General features: G+C 33.3%; 1 protein-coding gene across 3 annotated transcripts in view; it reads left to right on the plus strand.

Moving 5' to 3' along the window:
• The window catches only part of LOC124357094 (arylalkylamine N-acetyltransferase 1-like), a 287,823-nt gene that overhangs the window by 143,800 nt on the left and 117,577 nt on the right, over positions 1–26,446 (plus strand). For all 3 annotated transcript variants that reach the window (XM_046808529.1, XM_046808526.1, XM_046808530.1), the window contains exon 2: positions 21,093–21,128. The gene's annotated coding sequence lies outside the window, so the exon portion shown is untranslated. The remainder of the gene's footprint in view (positions 1–21,092; positions 21,129–26,446) is intronic.

A 26,446-nucleotide genomic window follows, 5' to 3' on the forward strand; every position in this document is an offset into this window, starting at 1 on the left:
TCTTGGATTTACATTTATTCAATTTTATTCATGAAATAAGATCTAGACAAAAGGATTATTGATAGGGCCATACGGTACTATTAAATATATTTCACACGAATGATACAACTCCATCAGATTGTATTTGTTGAGTAAGACCAAGGATTGTGAGTCGACTATGTGGAGAGGATTGGCATGGATGTAGATCATGATGATAAATATGCTTTAACTCATGTATTTATCTTCACCGAGGTTTCTTCTGGTTGGATTTTGCTCCTGTACACCTTTCTCTTAGCGCAGCATCTAGAATTTGACGCCTGGAATTCGGAGTCATCTCGTCTGAAGATATCCAAAAAAGTCGGCTATAAGAAGCTCAGAATTAACTCTACAACACTTTCGAAATCAGAGAAATGAAGATAAACTCAAAATTCAAATTGAATGAACTCTTTCCACCATTACTACGTTATGTGTTATATTGAATGTTGACAATTATGTTTTAGATTTAGATATTGATGTAAAAATCAATTATGTTAATTCATGGCGAGATTTAAAGGTTCCAAAATATAAAATTAGTGTATATTCTCAGTTAGGTGAATTAATGGATAACTTGTGTTCAGAGGACTCGCATGTACTGGCGGCTAACCTCTGAGGAACTCAATCCAATTCCTCCAGCTCCAATTTCACAGTGAACTTTCTAAAATCAATAGTTTTAAATTTCTGAATAGCATAATTAACGCAGACTCTATCCTAGGAGAAAACATGTTTCGCAATTTCTTGGAATACACCTTAATCGAAAATTGACATGGCATGTTCAAATTTATTCAGTTTGCGCCAAATTCCCACATCTCTCATCTACGGTTTTTCTGCACAAACAGTCAATTTTGTGAGAGTTGCCAAGGTCCAAAAGAAGGCGATTCGAATAATTCCAAACATCAATATCAGAGAATCTTGTCGAACAGCTTTAAAAAAAGTTGCAACAGTTGATACTGCCAAGTGTATACATTTGGAGACAGTTTCTTTGTGCTTATATAAATAAGAGGCTGAGACGTGCATGGGTGTGAGATAAGAGGCCGAGACAGTTAACATACTGGATAACACAGGACGGTAGCAATGAACACTTGGTTTCGCAGGCAGGTGTCCACTTTTTCAAGAAGTTGCCAGATTTAATTAAAAACACATGAACGGCCAAGGGGTTAAAGACTCGTTTTAAACGATCTAAGCGTCAAAGGTATTCTATAATAATGGCGAGCTTTAGACACGATTGGGAGACAATCCAACCGGAAAACTGACACTGACGTTTACAATGCAAAAAATTAGCAAATGATTTATGTATGCCACCAATATGTATCCGTGGAAGGTACATTGTGGAATGAACTTTGAAATTGTAATGTACTGTTAACCGAAGTAGTAATGTCATATTGCAAATTTATATATATATATATATATATATATATATATATATATATATATAATTTCAATAAACATTCAATCGCAAAAATTACTTGCTCCGCCGGGAGTCGAACCCGGATCTCTCACTTGCCGGGTGAATGTGCCACCATTACACAATTTTTGCGATTCAATGTTTATTGAAATGAAATAAGGCTATTGCCATTTATACAGTTTAATGTCAATATATATATATATATATATATATATATATATATATATATATTTAAATATATATTTGCAATATTATACACATTGACAATGGCAAATAAAAGAGTTTAAATCTTACAATTGTTTAAATGTTCAATTTTAAACAAGCACTTTTTACGCCCTTAATTTTTTAAAACTCTCTCATTTCAAATTGTAATACGCTGGCGTTTTAGGTATTTTAATATTTTGCATTCATACATACAATTTTTACTCTTTGTTTGAATATCAAAAACAATAAACTATACAAGTAAAACTAAAAAGTGTCTGGACACGAATATATTATATATTCTAAATGAGACATCTGGTAATATACATCTTCGACCTATATTAAGGACGCACAAATGTTTGAGGTTTAATTATGTGTTTATTGAGTATAGCTAAAGATCTATAAATGTATGTTTGAACGTTTTTATATCAATTCCTTCTCATTACTAATTATGGATTATTATTATCAATTATTTATTCGCTTGAACGTTTGTTTTAGCATATTTACTGTTACCCAATAAATCGTTCATAATTAGTAACATTTTCGTTAACTATACCATAAGATAGTTCTTCTACTACAGTTAAGACACATTATTACATTCCATTATCTTTCAAATCCTTAATTTAGTATTTTAGATTTTATTGTGGTGAATAATAATGGTATATAGTATGCATACAACATTGAATTATTCATTAGGTGTTAATTAAAAATAGTCAGTATACTGTTGCTATAAGAAAATATAATACATAATTTTTGTAATACTATCAAATATTTAGAAAATTCTATTCATTATGTTTTAGGATAATCCTGAAAAAGTTGAAAAAAGTAATTAATGTTAAAAAAACCTTGTATATTTCTCCCGACGAGCTGTTAATTTTATCGTTGCTGTTAGTGCCATTCCTTTATTACAATTTTGTGCTACACAAAATTAGTTTCATAAAAAAATTTAAATGTATAACAAGTTGTTTACGATTAAACATTATACTCGTACGTCGCTGAAGCTAAATTTTGAATACGAACGTATTTATCAAACTGTATTTAAAACGGGATTTTAGATGCTTAGAGGAAGAAAATTAAGCTTTCGGGACGCTTGAAGCAGGCTTTTGTAGGCTTTGCTCGTGAATAAACACTTCTGGTTGGAGTGAATTATATTTCCGACGTCAAGGTTGAGTTTGATCTGTTGCCACGGTCAAGAAAATATGTCATAAGTGTATATTTAAGACCATTGTAATTAATTCCAGTCTTAGCATGTTTATACCTTAGTTGATTTTGCCTCGTATCCTTCATCAAGAAAATATATATTCATACACAGGTCTTTGAAGCCTACTTCGGTCATAAAGCGTATATTTTTGTTAATTGTAATTTACTTCCAGTCTAAGACATTACTTTGCTGTCATAAGCAAGAAGATATATACATCAGTCAGTCTGAGAAGCGTATTTCTGCATCTTAATAATATTAGTTACCCGTGTCTTCGCACGCGATTTCGAGGCTTTGCATGTGTACGAGCACTTCTGGTTCGAGTGAATTATATTTCCGATGCCAATGACAAGTGTGATTTGTTGCCAGGATCAAGAAAATGGATCAAAAATTGTATGTTTATTATGGCCATTGTAATTTACTCGGCCCTTAGTATTTTTTGTTCTATAGTTGATTTTGCCTTGTTTACCGATCAGGAAAATATAAATACATACAAATTTGAGAAGCCTACTTCTGTCAAAAGACAACTAAGATGGGTTTGATTAAAGTATTTAAATTTATAGTTTACGTTAAATAGTAACTTGGTTTTTACATCCTATTCGTAATATTTGCTATATATGTACAGTTAAAAGTATATTTTTACTAAAAGTTTAATTTTATTTTCTGGATATTTTCTTATTCTGTGCTCAACAGCGTTTTCAGGAAATGTTGAAATAAGAAGTGTTGTTATTATCAAGCTTACTCTATAGACTTTCACAGTATGTAAACGAATTGGAAACAGTGGTTAAATTAATGAAATCTATGGTTGTGCTGTCATAAAACAATGTTTACACAGATCAGTTGATTCCATGTAACAGGCTCTTTCAAATTAATATTCTCAACTTTAGAGACCAAGATGGAATTTTCGCTACTTTAGAAACCAATAAAGTGTGGAATAGCTCGGAGGTATAAGAATGAGAATAAGCCTATATTATACCAGGGCCCCCAAGAATATCCATGTATAATTTTAATACAACCGTTAGAATAGTTTGCGCTTGAAATTAAAATAAATAAAAAAAGTCGCTTTCGAATTTATATTATTAGGAGTAGGATGTGCGTCATCCAGATTGGATTTTTTGTTTTCATGATTCGAAAACTAATGTAATTAAAATGTAGTGATATAATTTGAATTGAATATTTTCCCTCACGCTATTCTCAGAGCGTATACCTCGCATTGTACTAGAAATCTATTCCTTTACAATACAATTGGATCCCTTAAAATTACAACATATCATGTGTACAGGGGCTGAATGAAACAACAGGGTGCCAAGGAAGCGAATTGATGGGAACTAACGGTGTTGTAGTAGGCAAACTGGTTCTTTCCATAACTGTAATCTGTATAAATGAGTGAGTGTTCCAAGCTCGTTTAAATCACAGAAAGCATACAAAATTATGCACCAAACACAGGAATAAATCTTTCGAGGCCGGTGGAAACCATCTACTGCACAGAGGTCGTGTTGCATAGATGAAGGATATGTAAATAAATATTATTCCTAGCCTTGAATACTATGTAAATAAGGTGAATAAGTAATCTAAAGCTATGACATATTGCAGCACATACGATTTACAGAGGGCAGGAGTTTACTACGAAACAGGCAGATATCCTAGTAAATTATCCTAACGCTAAACGTTATAAATGTAACAGTTTGGCGTTTTTTCTCCTATCTGCAATCAACACTGATAACGCTTATGTTGAGATTTTAATTAACCTATCCAAGCAATTAAGTGATATTTACAATACGATTACGTGGGTTTGAATCTTATTGCAGACCTTCGTCTTATCGTAATAAGTATATGGTATATTGTCACTAACAAGGACTTAACTATGGAAGACTTCAGTACCTCGTTTCACGAACTTTAGATAATTCATATCAACTACTGAAATTTTAGAAGCTATTTATCTAAATAATTTGGAATCTTTTATGGAAATTCAAATTATTTCAACGGTACTCATTGAAACCTGTTCCGCTCATCGTCTCAAGGCGTTGGCATACTTCTTTCTAAATTAAAATACCAAATATATTAAAGAGGAACCGGAATTGGAATTACCCTCCAGCGATCACCATATATCAGGAATTCGTAGTATAACATTTTTAAAGATAATGCCTATGACGCATATATTTTATTGACAGATCATTTCAAAATGTACTCGTATAACAATCGTAAAATTCAATGTACGATTTCATTTTGCTCTTGAAAAAATACATCACATCGAAACTACTCGTACAGTCGAACATACAAAACTTTCGCTCATATTTATTTATTCAGTCGTAGCTCATAGTAAATGCATTATTGCCAATTTTCCCACTTTCAATACTTGTTTTCAGTCGTAAGAGTGAGCCACTTCACCCACTTGTATGCCATAAACTTGTCAGCACTATAAAAATGTTTGGGTCGCAGTACTCAACGATCTTGAGGTTAAATTATCTCGTTTGAGAGGTTAGGAGGACTATTTGAAATTTATTCAACTGTCGTTGGTCTGAGTGGTATACATTAATCTACCAGGTAGCCTAAGTTAAAACTAGTTAAGTTTAAAACTCACCAGATTACTTCCTGGCGCAAAATTTCAAATGCCTTAAAATTATCTCGTTTGAAATACATTGCATCAACTATGTTTCATAATATCTACCTATAATAATAATAAAACACGAGGCTTTTGGTAACTGAATTATTTATTATGACAAATCAATAAATGAAGAGAACGGTGGTGTGATCACGAGCGTAGAATATGACGTGGAAGAGGCGGTGAACCGGCTTAATACCTCGAGTATCAATATATTTTACAAATTAACTCTGGCTACTTGTTTACAAAACTGACTCCTGCCTGTGAGAGAAGGACGTAAATCACAGCCCTGCGCCTGCCAGTGTACTGCCTCTTGTCTTATACGTATGTACGTTTCGACCATTATGTTACAGTGGTGAAGTGTAATATACACGGTGTTTATTGGTACACTTTGTCATGCAAAATAAATTTTCCATTATAATGTAGAGACTCAGAATAGTCAACTATTGCAGTTTTTTTAAAATTCCTTTGAACGATTCTTTGAACTTCATACGAATTTGTTGTTTTTTTTTCATTTTGAACACTATGGAGAGTTTGGTATTTGTGAAGATTGGTCACCGAACCGTAGTTAAGGTGTAGAGGAGCTTGGCTAAGAAGCTCAAAACATATGTGCCGGAGACAATTTAGAGCAAACCTGATAAATGTAGCGAAGCTAGTTTTATGAAAGTGCTCGACTATAATAAAGCCCTCTAGTTAGTACTCATTGGGTGTTGTCACCCAGTGACCCTTGACCTACGTAGTTGTGTTGTGTGAACAATATCGCACAGCAGAGCACGTTGTAGTCTATCTCCGCCATCAATTGGCTGCTTCCTCTTCACGCCCATCCTGCATCGAGCACCAGGCACCCCACCGCCCTGTTACTGAGCCAAGTGTTGTCAACAATAATATTATCAAGCTACTCTCAATACACATCACTTCAATTTCTATGAAATTTCTAAAATTTCTAAAAGGTTTTACATATGCACAGTTGATAAGTATGTTCCTAAACTTACTTTCTAAAGTAGGTAGTTTACTCGATCAAACGGTAAGATACGTTTCTATAAACAAAAGTACCGAACATGTTTCTTAGTCAGATGTCCGACATTTTTAACGAATAATTTAAATGAACAAAAGTGTTAAATTAATTAGTTTTAAAACTTTTTAGAAGTTTCTTTCTTAAAACAATATTAAAGTAACAAAATTTACTTGGAAGTTTTTTCCAAATATCGACTAGCTACATTTTAGGATTTAATAACTTAGTACGAGTGCAGTAATTTTACGTTGAAGAAAAATGAGATTCATAAATAGTTTACTTATAAATAATGTCATCAATAACATTAAAGAACACATAATGTAATTGTGTCTTCAGTGGAATCAATATGTTCATTGGAATGACTCATAAACAGCTTGATAAGTATGTTCCTAAACTTACAGAAATGGTTTATTCGGTTAAACGGTAAGACACGTTTCTATAAAAAAAAGTACTCAACATATTACTTGATCAGATGTCCGACATGTTTTACCGAATAATTTAAATTTGTAAAAATTGTTGAAGAAATATAATATTCTTAAATAGACTGCTTATAAATAATGTCATCAAAACAACTCATAATGGAAAAGTGTCTTCACTGGAATCAATATATTCGTTGGAATGGCAAAAACAGGTGTAAAGATCGACAGCCTGGACTCAGCTTGTGGCAAACTGATATTTTGTACTTTCTATGGAATATGCCACTCATTAAAGTACCGTGATCCATTTTCATATAATTTACTAGCACAATTATAACGATACAGTTTTGTGTGCACGTCACAATACAATTAAAAACATCAGTAACTCTTACAAATTTCTAGCCTAAACTAAATGAATAGTTATTTACATGTGTAGTATATAAATTATATTGTATTACAGATATTTCATACAATGACCGGGGCAGTCTCGGAAAGACTAAGCCTCTCCGACCAGATGACGTCTCAAACCCGCCTTGAAATCTTTAATACTAGGATATTTCTTAATAAATTAGGCCATTGAGTTAAACACTTTTGGACCGTTGAAATTTAATTACTGTTTAAACAAACATCATCTAAATTTTTCTATGCTAAGCTCGGATTCGTTTCGGATACTGTAATTATGTTTTAGAGTGGGTAAAAGATTTTGGTGCTGAAAGAAAGATATAAAGGAGTGGTAAATAAGTAGTGAGGGCAAGGTTAAGACGCCATCTGATCGGAAACACTCCCGGAAACTGTACCTCTGGCCAGGACCCAGGCAATCCTGAGTCCCCTCTGCAGAATAAAGACTATTAAAATCACGCTGGCAAAAAACCCCAGAGTATTAAACCGTACACCACTCTTTATTAAACATTTTAAAGTATGCAGTCTTGAGAACCTTTCAAGAAATAAAATCTGACAGACATCGCAAAACAAATATTGTAGAGTTCAAAATTTTGCATAAAGAATTTATCGGTATACCTGGAATATTTATTAACGTAGTACAGTATGCGCCTTGTTAAAATTGTCGTTATTTTTGTTTAAAAACTTTTACCATTTTAAAATAAAAGATCGCAGGTAAATTTTATATATTTGTAATATTGCATTAAGAGTTGCTACATTTTAATTCAATCAGTTTATTAAGTTTAAATATGTAAGTTATTTTTTTAAAATGTAAAGACTGATATATATATATATATATATATATATATATATGTGTGTGTGTGTGTGTGTGTGTGTGTGTGTGTGTGTGTGTGTGTGTGTAATGAAGCACTTTGGGTCTAATTTTTATGTATTTATAGATGAATCACGTCTTCTCGTTTGATAGCCATGTTCGGTATAATACGGTGTATAATAATTCATGAAAAAGACGTATTTTTTGCATTTCCTATTGGAATGAATAAGTAAGTAGGAGGTAATTTGGCGGAGATTTATAGTTGCACCTGAAGGACATGTGTTGCGGGGGAGAGAGCACCTGCCAGAATGGTTTAGGTCGTCGCCCTTGACTTACTGGCCACGGACAACAAACGGGAACTGTCAAAAGTGGCTCGGCAGGCTGCAATCTGCTGCACAGCCTCAATGTCAACTGGTTTTTATCTTATTTGGCCAGATTCCGTTATGTCACCCCATGTGTTTAACTGTTTTTACAAGCCCCAATCATACATAATCTTCCCATCATTTCCACAAGGTCAAATGGTCACGAAGAAACGTAATGTAATTAGCTGTTAACTAATCTCCAGTGAGCGGATCCAGGCAGCCGCGTTTATCGCTTGTTTACAGCTGCCGATAGTATCTCAATTATTCAACTCAATCAATCCTTTAACATTTTTTCTGTGCTCACTAAATACAGTTGAAGTCTACTATGTTACTAATTAGTTAAAATGGCACTAGTAGTTATTATTGTACCAAAAAGTCTTTCTTTACTGCATTAAATTACCGTGCTGCAATTGAGTCTCGGTTATGATAAATTGTTTTTAAATGTTTTAAACATTTACACAGGCTACCTTTTGTGAAGACGAAAAATTAAACATTTTTGACAATTGCGTGAGGAGCTGTAACTTAAGGGCAAAAGTACGTTACTGGACTTAAGAAATAGGTTTTAAGGTAACTCACGAGTAACTCTTCACATCCAATGTAGAATGGTCTATAAGCATAGCTCAAGATGTACAACGTTTTAAAGTGTGTTAGTTGTACATCACGTAAAGTATAAAGCTCAACCTGAAACTATGAATTTTCTGTTATTATAACTGATACCAGGTTTTCCCCTTTATCATTCATTCTCCTAAACTATCCCTTTATAATTATGTACATCTTGAGCTATGCTTTAAATTTTTACCGGTCTCCTTCAGACTATCCTCCATTGGATGTAAAGAGTCACTAACCACCTTAAAAATTATTCCTTATTTATATCCTTAAGTCCAGTATTCATTTACTAAGTTTAACTTTCTCAACCTGAGCCAAGAAAAGAATATTAAACAATCTAAAGCAGAACCTACAGTGTAAATGTTTCAAACTTAAAACCAGCCTAATTATTTAAAGTGTTAATCTATTGAGGTCGGATTCACAGCATTGTACTCTGCTAATAAAGGCCTTTCATTTGATGTACTACTCGGCTTATACTCTCATAATATGCTACTCCTTCTGACTCATTGTGGCCATCCCCCTGACATGCAAAAAAGGTAGTTACTTCAAAAAGTAGAAGGTGTAGTAAAGATGTACAAAGTGTTATTACTTTACCTTTAATCGTTCGGGAATTATCAAGCCAGTGTGGGACTTTTTTAACACCCTGTGTATATGAAGGTATAGCCCATCTACATATTATAAAATTCACATGTTTATTTATATTCAGCCGTTTATAATTGGATCTGGTTACAATATTGCATAAATTTTTACTTTAAATACGTCGGTACTTATCTTCGAGGTGCGATGAACATTTTTTTCTTTCTTACAAGGGCTATTACTTTATAAAACGAAAAACACATTATCCTGACTAAATACCGAATGCACCACTTTAACTCTAAACAAACCAGCTTTTAGTGTCTGCCATTTTATCATGTGTTGACTCCACCAGTTGATAGAGATGTATAATGGCTATTGTTTTTACTGTCATTCAAATAAATAGGGCGTTATTCTATATATGATTTTTATGGTCAGAATAAACCACAATTCATTGAAAATCGGGCTAAACTAAAGCACTGAATCATGTTACATGTTTCGTATAAGTTATATTTCTAAAGTTATATTTCGTATAAGTCTAAGTTATATGCGCCTACATGGTTTAAGGGGACAGTGTCCAAAAAAATATCAAAAAATCGGTTTTTAATAATATTATTTTATTAATCTTCAGTTAATCTGATTTCAAAAACATATACATGTTATATGATACCTCTATTAGTTTATTTATGACAATTTTTTTAAAAAATTCTCGACAAGCAACTTTTAGTATATTTTCCTTTGACTCGCAGGCTACTGCTTGAAGTTTGTTATTGTAAACTTATTGTCTTTGTTATAGTACACCTATTGTGTCTGAAGCTTATTATTGTAATGGCTGTGGCAGCTTTTACAGATGCTGCATTCTGCTAAATGCATTTTATTGTGACTTGTGTTTTGTTTATGTTACTGTTTAGTGTTGTTGGTTATTTTTGCTTGAGTTTTTGTGAAGTGAAATTGTGATTAGTAAATAGTGTTTTTGTATTGAAAATGCCGAGGTTTTCTAATAAAGTATTTAAAAAGAGAGGGCCTGTTGGTAAACGAAAGCAGTTGATTCAGCTAGTGACAGTAATGATGTTTCAGAATGGTAAAAAGCAAAAGTAAGTGAAACCCCAAGTTGTAGTTTCTAGGCCTAGTCCTAAGATTAGTGCATCAAAAAAGAAACTGTCAGACTCTGATTTTACTATATTTGAAGACAGTTCTGATTATGGAAATGAAGTAGTAGATCTATCATTGCTATCTTCAGCATTATTGGAAAATACATTGTGTAAACATTGTACTCAAGGATCTATGAGTATACGGAAAGTTGGTAGACAATTTGGCCTCGCTTCTAAAATGTCACTTATGTGTAACAGATGTGAGTACGAAGCTTTTTTTTATAATTCCAAATAAGTGTACTGTTGATTTTGCTGGGGAACAAGAGCAGGAATTTGAAATAAACTTGAGGTTAGCCTATGGCCTACGCTCTATTGGAAGCCATCTGCGCGTATGCTATGTGGGGTCATGAACTTACCCAATCCTTCAGTAAAAAATAGTAAAACTATAAAAATACTAAAAACTGCAGTGAAAGAAATAGCTGAAAAAAGCATGAAGTTAGCCGTAGCAGAAGCGTAGAGGAAAACATCAGAATTGGAAAATGAAAATCGCAATTTGACCGCAGCATTTGATGGAACGTGGCAGAAGAGAGGTCATCAGTCACTCAATGGCGTTGTCACTTCTGTTGACACGGGTAAGGTGTTAGACGTTGCGATTTTGTCAAAACATTGCTTTTGCTAGATATAAAAACAGCCACAACGTCAACTGTAAGGCTAACTACAGTGGAAGCAGTGGGGGAATGGAAGTCGCAGGAGTACAAACTCTTTTTGGCCGCTCCAAAGAAAAATACAATATACTATACACTAAATTTCTTGGCGATGGAGATAGTGCAGCTTTTGGTTCAGTGGTTAGATTAGACCCATACAATGGTATAGAGATTACCAAACTTGAATGTGTAGGCCACATTCAAAAGCGGATAGGGTCCAGACTGCGAAAACTGAAAAGTAAACTGGGCAACACAAAAATTATCAGACGGAAAACCAATTGGTGGTAAAAATAGACTAACAGACTCAGTTATTGATGTGTTACAATCCTATTATGGCCAGGCCATTAGAAAGAATGTATCATCTGTCACAGAGATGAAGAAAGCCATATGGGCAATTTTTTTCCATAAACTATCAACTAATGAGACGCCTCAGCATGGGCTATGTCCAAAAGAAGAGACAACCTGGTGCAAATATAATAGATCCCTCATTACAAATGAAAAATATGATCATACAAATAGCTTACCATCTGCAATTATGACAGAAATTAAACCAATTTTTAGAGATCTCTCAGATGAGAATTTGTTAAAAAAGTGTACTCACGGAAATACGCAGAACGTAAACGAGAGCCTAAACAACGTGATCTGGAGCCGTATTCCAAAAAAAAGTTTTGTAGGTATTGACACATTGAACTTGGGGTTTATGATGCCATAGCCTCATTCAACCTAGGACTATAACAAAGTGTCAAGTTTTTGGACTGTATGAAGATAAGACCTGGTTGTCATATGATCTCAACGATGAAAGGCCTTGGATGCGGCGAGAGTTTATGCGGCTGATAAAGCTATAACCGACTATGAAAGGAAAGCTAGGAGGATGAAGAGGTTGCAGACTAAGAAATTAGAAGACCAGTATGGAAGATAAGCAGCAATATGAAGCTGGAATGTTTTTAGAAGTAAGTCTTAACATCCACAAATGTAAGTTTATTATAGTTTTTTTTCCGATTTACCGAAACTTGCATTTTTTTACATATAAGGAACATTTTTCTCAGATCTACTTGAGATATCCTTATGTAAACTTTCAGAACTTGTTTATTAGGTCCCAATACACATTAGACACAGGGAATTTTCAATATGACCCAATATATTTTTTAGTTGTTATAGCTTAAATGTAAAAAAATGGAATTTTATTTGAAAAATATACAAAAAAATTTATAATTCCACTTCAAATTTTAAATTAATAAAAAAATCCCTTGTTAAAAGGTGTGTAAGTAAGCATAGAAACTATGGTAAAAATTATAACAATGTAACTTTAAAAGATGACTGAGAAAATGTTCCTTATGTTACTATTGAGTTATATGGAGAAAACCGCCTAGTTGAGGGAGGAGCTTTTTGTATTAGAAAACAAATTATTTCTGTAAAGAATATACTCGATTGCCCAATAATTTTAAATTTATTTTATTTTATCTTTAATGAAAGGTCTCGTGTAATAAATTTAAATTATTGGAAACTGTGTATATTTCTTCACGGCAATAATTGAAGCTAAGTTTTTGTGAATGGAAATAAAATTTGATTTTTATTTAATGATTCAGACTGTTTAAATCGCTGTTTCAAAATGTTGAGTTGCTCCCTAATTCTATCATGAGAAAAGCTGCAAAATCAAAATAATATTTTGAAGATTAATTTCTGATGGTATATATCCAACCCGTTTGATTGTACTCCTGTTACGATCCCTGTAAACGATTGTGTTCAGAACTTTATCTGACCCCACTACAACGCAAAACACATACTAAATAATTATAATTTTTATAAAAACACAATTAGTAGTATCTTTGTATTCCTCACTAACAGGATCCTCCTACGAATTATAATTTATTTCCGTAATTATAACCACGAAAGTTTTCTAACATTATATAGAAGAGTCTATTTTAGTGATCAACTACTTCTGCTGAATACAGTTGTCCTCGTGATTGCCTGCGTGGCGGGTGGCATGATAACGATATGGCCAACGGAACGCAGCGTGCCTATAATTGGTTAAATTATAGCTCCTAATAAACTATACTGAAGTGAAAGGTTTGGCAGGTACAACTCATATATCATAATTCCCTGTCATACATGGCAAATTCGTATTTAAATTAACAATCAGCTAAAATAAAATAACTCTTCCATCACGAAAGGGCGTTTATTGTACTGGAAGTTAATTGTCAAGATTAAATGTGATTAGTTAAATGAATATCTGCTTCGTTAATGTAGTCACCATTTGCTTCGTGTGCAAGGATTTCAGTCCAAGGTTGTCTTCCTTTATCCTCGTAGCTGTAATTATTTTGTCATCTGCTTGTCATGAGTTCTAGAGGTTTACGTGAACACTGTTCAGGTTTTGGCGCTCATTATTCCAGAATTTAAATAACCGGCAGTGCTATTGATATTTAGTGCAATTTACATATTGACAGGACTTTTATGATGATTGGAAGTGTGCATCTAAAATTAACACGTTTTTATTAAGGAGATATATTATTATTAATGCGTGACTTTAAAAGTCCTTTGGATACTTTACAAAAATGTACTATTTTTCATTTATATTTTGTTTTTAGAGGTGTATGTTTCACCTAACTGCGTCAATGCTTTAACGTCCTGTCAAAATTATTGTTGTGAGAATTTTTGCCTCCAACACAGTAGTACTCTACGCGCTCGAGCAATATACATTGTCCAATGTGAAATGTCCCTCTATCTCTTCCTATTGCTTGTCACCAAAAGCCACGAATATCTCCCAGCTGAGTAGTTTTGGCACGCAGCTGTCATTTTTGGTACCCTCTATTGTTTATATTGTGATTTCGTTCTCTTCCAAAGGAGCTTGCATGGTAAAATCCAGTTATTTGACATTAGTTTGACGTGTAAGACTTTGAGCAATGTTTTTTAGTGAGATTTTTAAAATTGTTTCTTTTGTGTTCAATATATGTCCTTATTATCAACCAACCTGATTCTTAATAGATCTGACTGTGTAAAGTTATTACTGGATTCAAATCAGGTAAACTTAGATGCATTTGTCAACAGGCGAAATTAGTATTATATCTAAAGAGGCAAATAATATTGCTCGAGACTTACATGAAAGTGTACGTGTAAGAAAGCTACAAAGTGTATTGATATTAGCACTTTAATCAAGTAATATTCATTTAAATAATAGTTTTTTATTCACACAGTTTTAGTAAAACGGACCCAACAAACCAAAATTCTAAAATGTTATGTATTTTATGAGAAATGTTTAGTTTTCTTCCTTGGAAGATGACCATATTATGAATAAATGATAAAAATATCGAGAGAAATGTTTAGTAAAGATTACGTAACTCGCATTACACGTTCATAAAGAAGTGTGCTGGTTGATTGCTTGAGAAATTTCTAAAACGGTAGGGTGTGCAGCAAGGTACAACACTTATACGTGGGCGGACCCGACTATAAAACACCAAATAAAAATCCGACATACGTAATTGTTCCAAAGAAGTAGTTAGTACAGGAAACACCTGTGGGAAATCCATGATATGGGGTTGAAGAGTTGAAACTTCTGAAGGGATGATGGTTTTCGTCGTTCTGATAAAGCTTTTATTTTTCTCCAAAACACACTTTTATACACTGAGGGGGTACTCTACATCCGATTATGAAACCAACTATGACGTGTTTTGCACATCCTAGAATATTAGTTGCTCCTATGAAGCAGGGATGTGTAAGAGCAAACAACAAACGCAAGTGAAACAAGAGAAGAACCTGGAGAGTATTCGTTCAACGCATTTTAAACTTGTTACGACCGTGATTTGCAGAACAATCTGATAAATATTTTACAAATTTCCTATTGCAGGTTGTGAACCAAAATCTAAATTTGTCATTTAAGATTATTTAATTTGTTTTAAGTGACATTTTTCATTTATTTTAATCACTTTTACGTACTTTGAACAATTTATACAAATAATTGTAAAAACCAGTATATCAATCCATGGCATGGGCTCAATTATTAACTTGTTTCAGCTTTTCGTTCGTTATGAACAGAATAGGTATTCTATTCAAATAGCCGCATACATATACATATACAACAGCTGTAATACATTACACGAGATAAACACGTACATGTGATCAGATAAAGGAACCCGAGATAACTATTTACATACAGATACAACTAACATACAAACAGCTCAGCCTCGTTCTCGTCGGTACTACATTCTTCTCCATTGTACAGATCTTTGATAGTATCTATCGTTAGATTACATTCAGGTTTACTCTTATTCTTTATTTTACCTTCACACCCTTACGTATGATCGTAGATTCATGGGAGATTTAGCATTTTAAATATATGGCTAACACACGTCTTTTGAGTTGTTCTTGTACAATAAACTTGTTGAATATATAAACGATACAGGAAATACGTTTGAAGCTTGTTCCAAGTAGCCGATAAACATACTATGGAAGTTGAACAGCAGCACATAAGATTTTTTTAAATCCGAAAAATAAGTGATGTTTATGTAGATTTCACAGAAACCTGCTTATTCCATTACCCTGATATAAAAATTTCCAGGATATTTTAGGATTTTCCAATCGTGATCCATAGAACCCAAAACCACCATAAACAAAAACCTGTGTGTGCGTATGCGGATACTTTTACCAATATCCGTATTTAACTTGCTAAAAGTTCTGTATTTGCACATAGCTGGGATAAGTTCGTTAGTCAGTCTTAATTAATGTTAAGTGTCGATAGCGGCTATTAACATTCGAGCAAAACTTTTTACTCAACTAATTTCCATCATGGGCCTAATATATATATATATATATATATATATATATATATATATATACATATATATATATATATATATATATATATATATATATAATATATATATAAATTAAATCTGTATAAATGGCAATAGCCGAATTTAATTTTTTCAATAAACATTGAATCACTAAAAGTACTTGCTCCGCCGGGACTCGAACCCGGATCTCTCACTTGCCGGATGAATGTGCTACCATTACACCACAGAGCCCTCACTTTTTACGATTCAGTTATTTTGTATATGGCCATATCTGTCACATACGCGTTTAAATAACCAAACTAACATATGATCGGAAGACCAAATACCTGTCAAACGACTTTTTGTTTACATTAATTAAATATTAAATGGCAATAGCGTATATATATATATATATATATATATATATATATATATATATTAATCTTCAATAAGAATTCTTCAATTATTGTAATAAACATTTTCTATATTTCGGCTTAAGCCGTCTTCAGGAATTACAAAAATTATATAAATAGGGCTATAAGAACAGAATAAACATAAAACATCAACACAGAAAATGAAAAATAAGAATCAATTATTTTACAATGGTGAACATATGATTTAATTTTATAAATTCACTTTGTTGACTAAGTCACCTTAAATTTAATCCACTTGGAAATTTTGATTTAGTGACGAGTTGATGGGCTTGTTCCATGGTTCTCAGACTGTGTGTACTTAAATTTTGTGATATTTTTTCTAATTATATATATATATATATATATATATATATATATATAATACAAAATATATATATATATATATATGTTGTAATTAGTATGTAACATTAGAGGTATAATTGTGAACACGATAAGTATCGTAATACTTAATATATATGACTAAAATTTTTAAGAGACATTATTTGTAAATAGTTTGGATAAGTTCCTTAGTCAGTCTTAACCAATAAATAGTTTCAAGATGGCGGTCATTCACATTTGGACAACATTTTAATCTCTAGTATGTAACAAAATACATCAGAATTGATACATTTCGCAAAAGATTGTAAGTAACAGCAAGCATAACTTATTCCTACTTATTATTAGATCACTTTTTAGGTTTCAAGATGGTGGATACAAGTTATAGAAGTATACAATTGAACTATCAAAAGTAAATATATTTACAAACCAAATTTTCGATTAATTGTAACTAAACAAAGTCTAAGTTCTATAAAGAAATTGTGTATGGTTTTCTTGTAAGGTTTCAAGATTATGGACATTGCAAACCTTTTCCAAGTGTTAGGATTATATTATCATTGAGGGTTATTGTCACAACAGTGTTGTGCTAATCAAACATCTAAACTAATAATGCATCTCCAGTTTGAGATTTCGAGATGACGGTCTTATCTGGAGTCTTTCTTTCTTTTGACTGAGCCGGTAGGAATATTTACAGTTAATGAAAAATACCATCGTCCTAAAGCAAAAAATCCGTAATTATTATCAGCGATTCAATCTGAATTCTTTGAGAATCACTTGTACTAGACAGACGTTTAAATTTTTCAACTTTTTCTTTTTTTAAAACAACTTTTTAAAACACAAATTAATTAATAAAATATGTACTTTGCTCCCCTTTGTATTTGCCAGTCTTACGAAATTACTCAGAAAGTAAGGTTTAGACTTAAGTTTAAGAGAATCTGCACTAAAATCCTTAGAGTATCTAAACACACACAAAGAAAATATTATAATTACTCATTATATGAAATGTAGAAACTGCACTGAAAACCTGTTCCAGACAGCAGGCTCAACCTACTAAACTTACTTGTTCACTATTTCAAGGTAACTGTGATAACTAATTCTCCCATGACACGCCTTGACATGTAGATCTAGCAATTATACTCGTGTAATAGACTATTTTGGGCGACTTTTCATGCCCTGACAAGCACGATTCCAATATGCTTTACCATTCCCTTCATATAAATGCAGTCTGTTATGTGTTCTTCAAAAGTAAAGGACGTGTATAAAATTACCTGTGTCTAGTGCTTTATATGGGCAAACGTCCCTAAACGATTACTTAATAAGTTGTCAAAATGTCTTATACGTAATGTTACTATGGCTCCACGGATAGTAGACTTTGTACTATTCTTGTATTTATGCTTTACGAGATACTCTGCTAACATAAAAAAAGGAATATTGGGGTTAGGGTAAATACTTTGGTTTTATATCCCCACATAAAATACAGTGCATGCATGTGAGCTTCTGGTCATTCTCCACCAGGACTCTCGTGTCCTAAGAGCTGAAGTCTGTCAGAACAATCGTAACAAACTCAAAACTCATCTCTTTACAAAACTTAGCACTTCGCCGTTGCCATAAAAGTAGAGAGTTTGATCATGTTTGAACTTAATTCACACAAAACGTTCAACCAAATATTTTTGTAGGTACAGTACGTTTAAAACTAGAAATTTAAGAGATATTACAATAAGTTAAGCCGTCTGATGAACCTCAATAGAGAAATTTAATAGAGCTCCTTACATCAGTTATGTATTTTAGACATCTTTTACCAAACTAGGGACCATTTTGAGCCTCTTATGTACAAGAGGACTTCACAAGCTTTAAATGTTTGTAATGCAATACCAGACTATCGTGTGTGAATAAATGATTGGTGAAATATAATTCTGTTACTTTTCCAAAATTCATATGTTGGCTGAGTTTGATTTGAAGGCAAACGACAGTCATAAATCTTGGTCGAGCGTATATCACGGCTTATCAGCTAACTATATTTCACCTAATTATCGTGCCACATAATTAATGTGGCTGAACCGACTTCTCTCTGATCAATTAAGGACAGCTGCCCGCCGCGCCACCTGGTGTTGCCGGTGGCGATCCCTGTGCCTTCTCTGTCCATATATGTTTTTCTGATTAATACATGTGGAGAATCTAACAAGTTATTCTCATTTATTATACTCTTTTATAGTGTTTTTGTCAGAATTTTCTCAAAAAGTTTTACAAAGGGAGGGAGACTTTAAAATTACATCGTTTTCTTAATAGATTTACACTGGTAAAACGGAATAATAAGTAATTATAATCTACAACGCAATACCTAACTAGCTAAAATACACTAATAGCTGGCTAATATTGTAACTACTTATAGCATCAATGCTCTCAGTCAGGTATGTACTACATTTGATCCCATAAGGGAATAGCTTTTGAAATTTATAGCTCATCGATCCACACTTTGATGTTTATTGTAGTTTCCACAAATTTAAAATGTCGCACATACTTTCAAGTGTCATCTTAAATTTAACTTCTATCGGTTGAGAACTTCAAAATAATCCCCATTTGCACAAATATGGTGGGTTTAGTAGAACTCAAACACCTCAAAGTGACCACCCTTCGACTTGTACCACAATTAATTCAATTCTTTTATGGGGAAAAATCAATGCCTAATACAAAGAAATATTGAATTTCAAATTAGATCCTATATAGAATGGAGTATAACAGAAACCCTATAAACTTACTTTTTGTGGTATACGATGGGATCAGTGTTAAAACTCTGTTACTGGCCGCACAAACCCCATTTTTTGGGGAAGCTTAAATGAAAAAAATATTTTAATAATTACCCATTATACCCATGAACCCATTATAAGACTCTTCATTTCGTAAACGAAAAAGAAATGTGAGCATTATTCGTCTCTAAGTTGACTTCATCTAACATAACGACCAACAGAAGTTGAATTTTATCTTTGTCAAAAAATTACCCATGAAATGGTTTTCATGGCGTCTATGGTTTTGCATTATCACAATTTTATTAAAAGTATCACAAGATGATGGGTGGGCCAACTTAAATTGTCGAGTAGCCTCACAACTCCCATTTCCGAGACGAGAGGTTAAATTTTTAAACACATCAAAACCATACTCAGCGATTTTATTACATATCCTAAAAAGACATTTAAATATTGTCACCTTTTCTGTCGTTGAAGTGTGGGTGGGATTTCAGAACACCTAGTATTTCAAAATCAACGAAATTTGTTCGTAAAAAACAAAATTTTTTGACGGATGCATACAAATCTGAATTAAATTATAATATTTGTATTTGTAGGTTTGTTATTGTTTTTGTTTTTACACGAAATATGTTTATTACAAAGAGGTATTGTTTTGTATTTGTATACTCATGACTTATTTATAGTTGTTAATGGAGTAACTGTGTATAACAATGTTCTATCAAACCAAACTTATACACTAGCACAACGCAATGTAACACAGCGCCCGACAGATATCCAAGCAACAAGCACATCAGTGTTGCGTTGCACGCGGAATAATTTTCCTAACTAGGCGAAAATTAGCTAAGATATGAAAATATACTCTTGGTATCTGTTTTCTATTTGGTGTTTAGTGACTTCTTAAGTACTGTTATTTTTTAATACTTAGACACACGGTTATGTACTATTATGTAAAAAATATAAGGGCGTCTGTCTCTCTGTGTGTGTCTTAATCACGTGAAATTTACTGGACCGATTGTACTGAAATTTTATATGGAATTCCTAGGGTCCCTGGTTAACGTATAGGCCTATTCCTATTTCGAAAATCCCACCGGACTAAGACCCGCTAGTCTTGAAAACCCTCTTACAATCCATTATCCATTATATTTATGGACTTGGATCATCCGCAGATAATAAATGCATTTTCAAAATGAAATTGCGTGCGAAGCCTTGTATAGTTGTTAGTATTATATATATATATATATATATATATATATATATATATATATATAATTATAATTTAGTCCCATTTATTATTAATGATCTACTATTTAGTGGCCTGAGAAAAATTGTCTGGTAAATTCATTATATTATGAAGTGTTTATAATAGTTACATATTTATTTACATTTAGCTATTTACGGTATGTACGTTATTCTCACTATATTTTCTTATTTTCTGTTTCAGAAATCATCGAATCGTTAAATATCATTCCCTGTTTAGGTAAGGTACCTATTAATTAATTATTTTGTCACATTTGAACATTACTAAATAACGTTTGCATTTTATAAAAAAGTGTACAAAATCAGATGTACAATGGTTAGATGTATGTTATATTTATACCATTGTTTAGTATTTTTGGTTTCAAATTAATCATTATTTCCCACACAAAAATGATACATGCACCATCAATCAAAAGTCAACTGGGGTAAAGTGAAGAGCTTTTTTAAGGACTAAACAGTAAATGAAATAGGTTTTAATATTTCAAAACTTTACAAAATATACATACAATATTTCGGACTAGTATTGTGCATAAAGTGAGAACCAAGTTATTTGTTATCAATCATTATAAAGGTATTTAACTAACTGTAAACATTTAACTGGTCTAACGATGAGGTAAAGTGGTAATAAAGAAATAAAGAAAACATAGCTGTAAAAAATGTTCAAAGGGTTTAAAAGATTTTTGTTTTTTGTTTCATATTCCTTTTATATATTCTTTACAAGTCAAAACCATATAAAAAGCTAAATGCTAATTATATAATATTCGACAAGTATCCAAATCCTTGACTTTACACTTGAGAACAATTTAAATCGAGTAATAAAAGCTGAAATTTAGTTTTAAAACTTATAATATCTTGGATATAAAATATAATTAGAATATTCGAATATTTAACATTTTTTACGGATAGGTTGTAGCAATTAGTTTGGTTCAGAATAATTCATATAGGCGTGTATTCATCTTAATAATTATAATACCTTAATTCATATATTCGTATAATGTATAATAATCCGTCACATTTTGCATTACAATTTCTTATTATAATACATTAACTTCTATTTGGAACTAGAATAGATTTAAAGATGATACTTCGTAATTTGTAAGCGTCAAGATTTGAAGAGGATTTCAACTCAGAGAAACTTTCCCATTAAGTTAAATTCTCAGTACAAGTTCGGTAACTGCACTTAGACTCTCTCTGGTTCTGATTTGTTTGATAACGTTTAGTAAGAAAATGTATTTTATTTAGTCAATAACTTGTAACTACAAAGTGTAATGTGTGTCCATCTACGGGTAGACAATACAAAACATAGGTCACAAGATTAATAAACAAATAAACAATTTATATACTATTCTCCAAACTGCTTCTTTCATCTCGTATTTTTTTTATGCTTGACAGTTCAAACAAGATATATTGTAAGAAGGAAGTTGGAATGAGTGATTAAAAAGAGGACAGGAAATGAATACTTCTTGGGTACTTTGTTATTATATGGAGGTCTTTCAGTTCCTATCTACTACTAGTTATTGTCCGTTATAAGTATTAGTATAATTAGAATTAGATTAGGATGTTACTAGAACTACCAAGGTTAAAGTTAGCCTTTACGACCTCTCATGTAATCTGAGCTAGACTTTGGCACTATCTCGACGGATGATTTCCTTTTTCAGAAAGAAAGTCCCCGCTCTGTTGGCCAGAATCATTTCCGACCCCATTTTCGTGCCAGATCGTCGGTCCCCATGATTTAACGTAGGAAAAGTACCGGTCGGAAATGATCCTGGCCATCAGTGCAAGATAAGGTGGCACCTTCCCGCACTTCTGGAAAAAGAAGAAAACACCCCTAGAGATAGCACCTTACAATTCATTCTACTTTCACCAGTGAATTAGATGAGGTAAGGATGGTGGATTGGGGAGATCCCAAGATACAGCCACTTACTATACTATCTCAACCATGCACCCGGAAGAAAGGGTGGGTTTATCTGTTTCAGTCGAAGCGGGCAGGAGACGGAACTTCCTTACGCGTAGTCTGACAAAAACTTGTAACACGAAAGGAGTCCCAGCCATTCCAGCAAACGTCCTCTGCAGTAAACTAGACCTCTCGATCGAGTTACTCCGTTACTGTATTGTCTATACATTCCCAGCTAGTGGTGGGCTTCTCCTGGACCTCCAATGAGTTAGCTAGGTGTAAGTGTCATGTTGGCTTCTGCTGGACCAAGGTAACTCTTTATTTGTTTACTAAAACCTAGTTTAGTAGCACGGCCATGTCACCCTGGTCGAACAACGACATGCCCCTGTTACAAATAAACTAACTGCTACTTAGCCGCAAAGTATCTCACTCCGTTCTACTAAGCGCTTAAAATGTTGTTAGGCTGAATGGCTCTCCTTGATGAAATCTTCGGTTGACATATACGTTTAATTAATTACTTAGGAACTCATTAAACATCGAAATATCTCGTTTGATTGTTCAATGAGGACCTGTGAGTGGTTATGGAAGGGAACAGATAAGTCTAAAGTTTTCAATTTCCTTCCAAGAACTACCCCAACCACAGGAATGACTTCATCAGCACGACTACGAAGCATCGGATGCTACACAATTGAAGAGTTAAATTAGCTAGGTACTTTTCATAACTGTCCAGGTGCATCCGCAATTACTGTATTGGTTTCTCAGATAACTAAAACCTCGGGTAGACTTTTTTAGGACTGGTTCTAATTTAAAAAAGTACCAATACCGATCTAGGATCCAGAGACATTCTACTCTCCAGAGTACCGCCACAGTTTCCTTTCTTGTGAAAGCTTGGCTGCATAGCTACCTTTGAAGATTCTAGTTTTGATTCTTCTGAACAGACAATAATACAACTTATTCTATCTCTGCGACACCTACGTACCACGCATAATCATCGAATGCACAAAAAGCCGCAGTTACACTCAACGTTGTACGCTTGAGACAGAGACAGACTCAATTACTTACTTTTAAAGTCTCTCTTATCACCTATATTTGCATACTGCCGAGGCGATAACTGCTCACGAGAAGTATAACATTACCTGCATTAAGTTAGTATCAATAACGCATTCATTTTACGAAAGAGCTATTTGAGTGTAAATTCACGTGACTATAAATTGGAACACTAAACGAAGGTCCACGTGCAGGAAAGGTTTGTTCCACTGCACGTAATATGGACAGAGAAGATAACATAAATACATTTGAGAAATAACGAATGGAAAGGACGCCGAACTAGACCCTTTTAGCCCAAAGCTCTTGTAGTAAATTTATTAAACCTGTTAAAATTTATATCTCTGTCAACAGAACTCTCGAACAGCTGATAATTGCTGCGCGCTCCGGATGTCCAGATCTCGCGCCAAGAGATTGCAACCGATGATAAGACGATGTTATTAGCAACTACACTGCGCTTTTGAGACAGAGAATTCTTCATTTACCTGTTATCCCAAAGCTTGACCACATTCGTGCCTGTAAATTGCGTATTGCCTAACTGAGTGGTTGTCACCTCTTCTGCGGACAGGATCGTCCTCCTCATTAGTGCCTCCTGAGTAACAGCATGACTGGAGTCCGATAGAGCATAGCCATCGTCATTCAATATCTGAGTGTGTTGACCCGAATTTTATCTTACACAATTTTATGCAAAGCCAACTTCGGGAATGTAAACACAATGTTCTATTTTTATTGGAAAGGTGCCTACCGTGGCAATCTCAAAAGTCTTTAAAGAATTGAATTTAATTTAGGATCCCCAAAAGAACCTTAGTTAATTAAATAGTCTGAAATTCAGTGGTAGGGATGCTTTCCCATTATTTATGGGTATTCAAGGAAATAAAAACTTATCAAGAATTAAGAAATTGTACTGTAGCTCAATTTCACTCTCCACCGAGTGCAGTGTCTGAAATATGACACTGCCACTGACTTGACTCCTGGAATCTTGACTTCACGTCTGGATGGATATATGAAAAAAGTTGATGACGAAGATGTTCAAAACGAACTCCTTGTGACGGTTTGACACCACAGATACCAGACTATAAAAGATCTCTATCAGGTCTCAACGTCTTCAAGTTTTTTGGATCTCTTTATACAGACAAAGAGTCTAGATTCCAGGAGTCAAGTATTTGATAGTGTCAGATTACAGAAACTGCACTAAGCGGAAGGCGAAATGGAGCTAAAATCAACATATCGAATACACCCTTCACTTCACGCTCATGTGTATTGTTGCTATGCAACTCTAACAAAAAGAGTGATTACAAAAGAGGAAAAGACCTTCCGAAGAATGGGAAAAGCTAAACAGATTTGTACTAAAATTTAAACTTGAGGGCCAATCCCAGGACGTGGAATATCCGTACAACCTTCTATGTCTAACTGGAGGGCACTAAATAGTGAATAAATAAGTTTTCTATTACTTTTTTTAGTTTGCAGTAATTTTCTGGTAGTTCTGAATCAAAGGTTTTTATGCGAAATACCTCAAACATAAAAATATAAATTTACCAAATTTCGAGTTAGTTCTCACCATGTAGTACCCACCCACAATATTTCATGATTCATGCTTGGGCTTTTGAAATATACAGAGTATTTTATTATTTTAATATAAATGTTTTTAAATACTTTTGATATAAAGTGTAATGGTATTTTTTGTGACTTACAGACCATAAACTTAGCAATTTAGGCTTCTTCTTCATTAGTACGTCCCTGAACCAAACATTCTTAAAACAAACAATACAGACACTTACTTTATTTTAAACATGCAGTAGTGTTCAAATAATCACCAATTTGCAATAATGCTCAATATTACCTAATGAAGATATTTCGTGAAATATGCTATAAACACGACAAGAGGTTTAAGTTAAAACCCATACACGTCACACACTGGCCCGGACTCAGTATGTAATCAAAAACCGCATTATCGATACACTTGCATTCCCACAGCCTTCAGCCTCCCAGTACATTTATCTAATCGATGTTCAGAACTATAGATATGTTATAACCGTATAACTTGAAATTTACCGAATTGTACTACAATAGTAATTATTTATTAGTTATTGTACTTATTATAACACTTATCTAACATTCTACACGATATTGTTGCTTATCTTAGTTTCAGTATTTTCTTATCACTAACTCGAAATCGTTCTTTTAATATGTATGTATATCCGTCACCGTCTAAAAATAAGTGCAACGTATTTTACACGTTGCAACAATAATGAACTGTGTATTGTAGGACTGTTATTGACAACGAAATAACGATAAGACATGTCAAGGTATTCCGTATAGCACACATTCGTGTACACTAACTACAGTAACAAATTGTCCGTCACCACCTATAAATAAGAGCAACTAATTTAGATGTTGCAACAATAACGAGGTGTCTACTGTATATATTGTTCTAGAGAACGAAACAATGATAAGACATGTCAAGGCATTCCGAATGTAACGGATTCATGAACAACTGACTACAGTAACCACCTATTCCTCACAACCTATAACAATAAAGAACTGTCTAATTTATCTACTGTTATTGTCAACATAAAAATGATGTCATGTCAAGGTAATCC

Source organism: Homalodisca vitripennis, chromosome 3, assembly GCF_021130785.1.
Source record: "Homalodisca vitripennis isolate AUS2020 chromosome 3, UT_GWSS_2.1, whole genome shotgun sequence".
Classification (NCBI taxonomy): Eukaryota; Metazoa; Arthropoda; class Insecta; order Hemiptera; family Cicadellidae; genus Homalodisca; species Homalodisca vitripennis.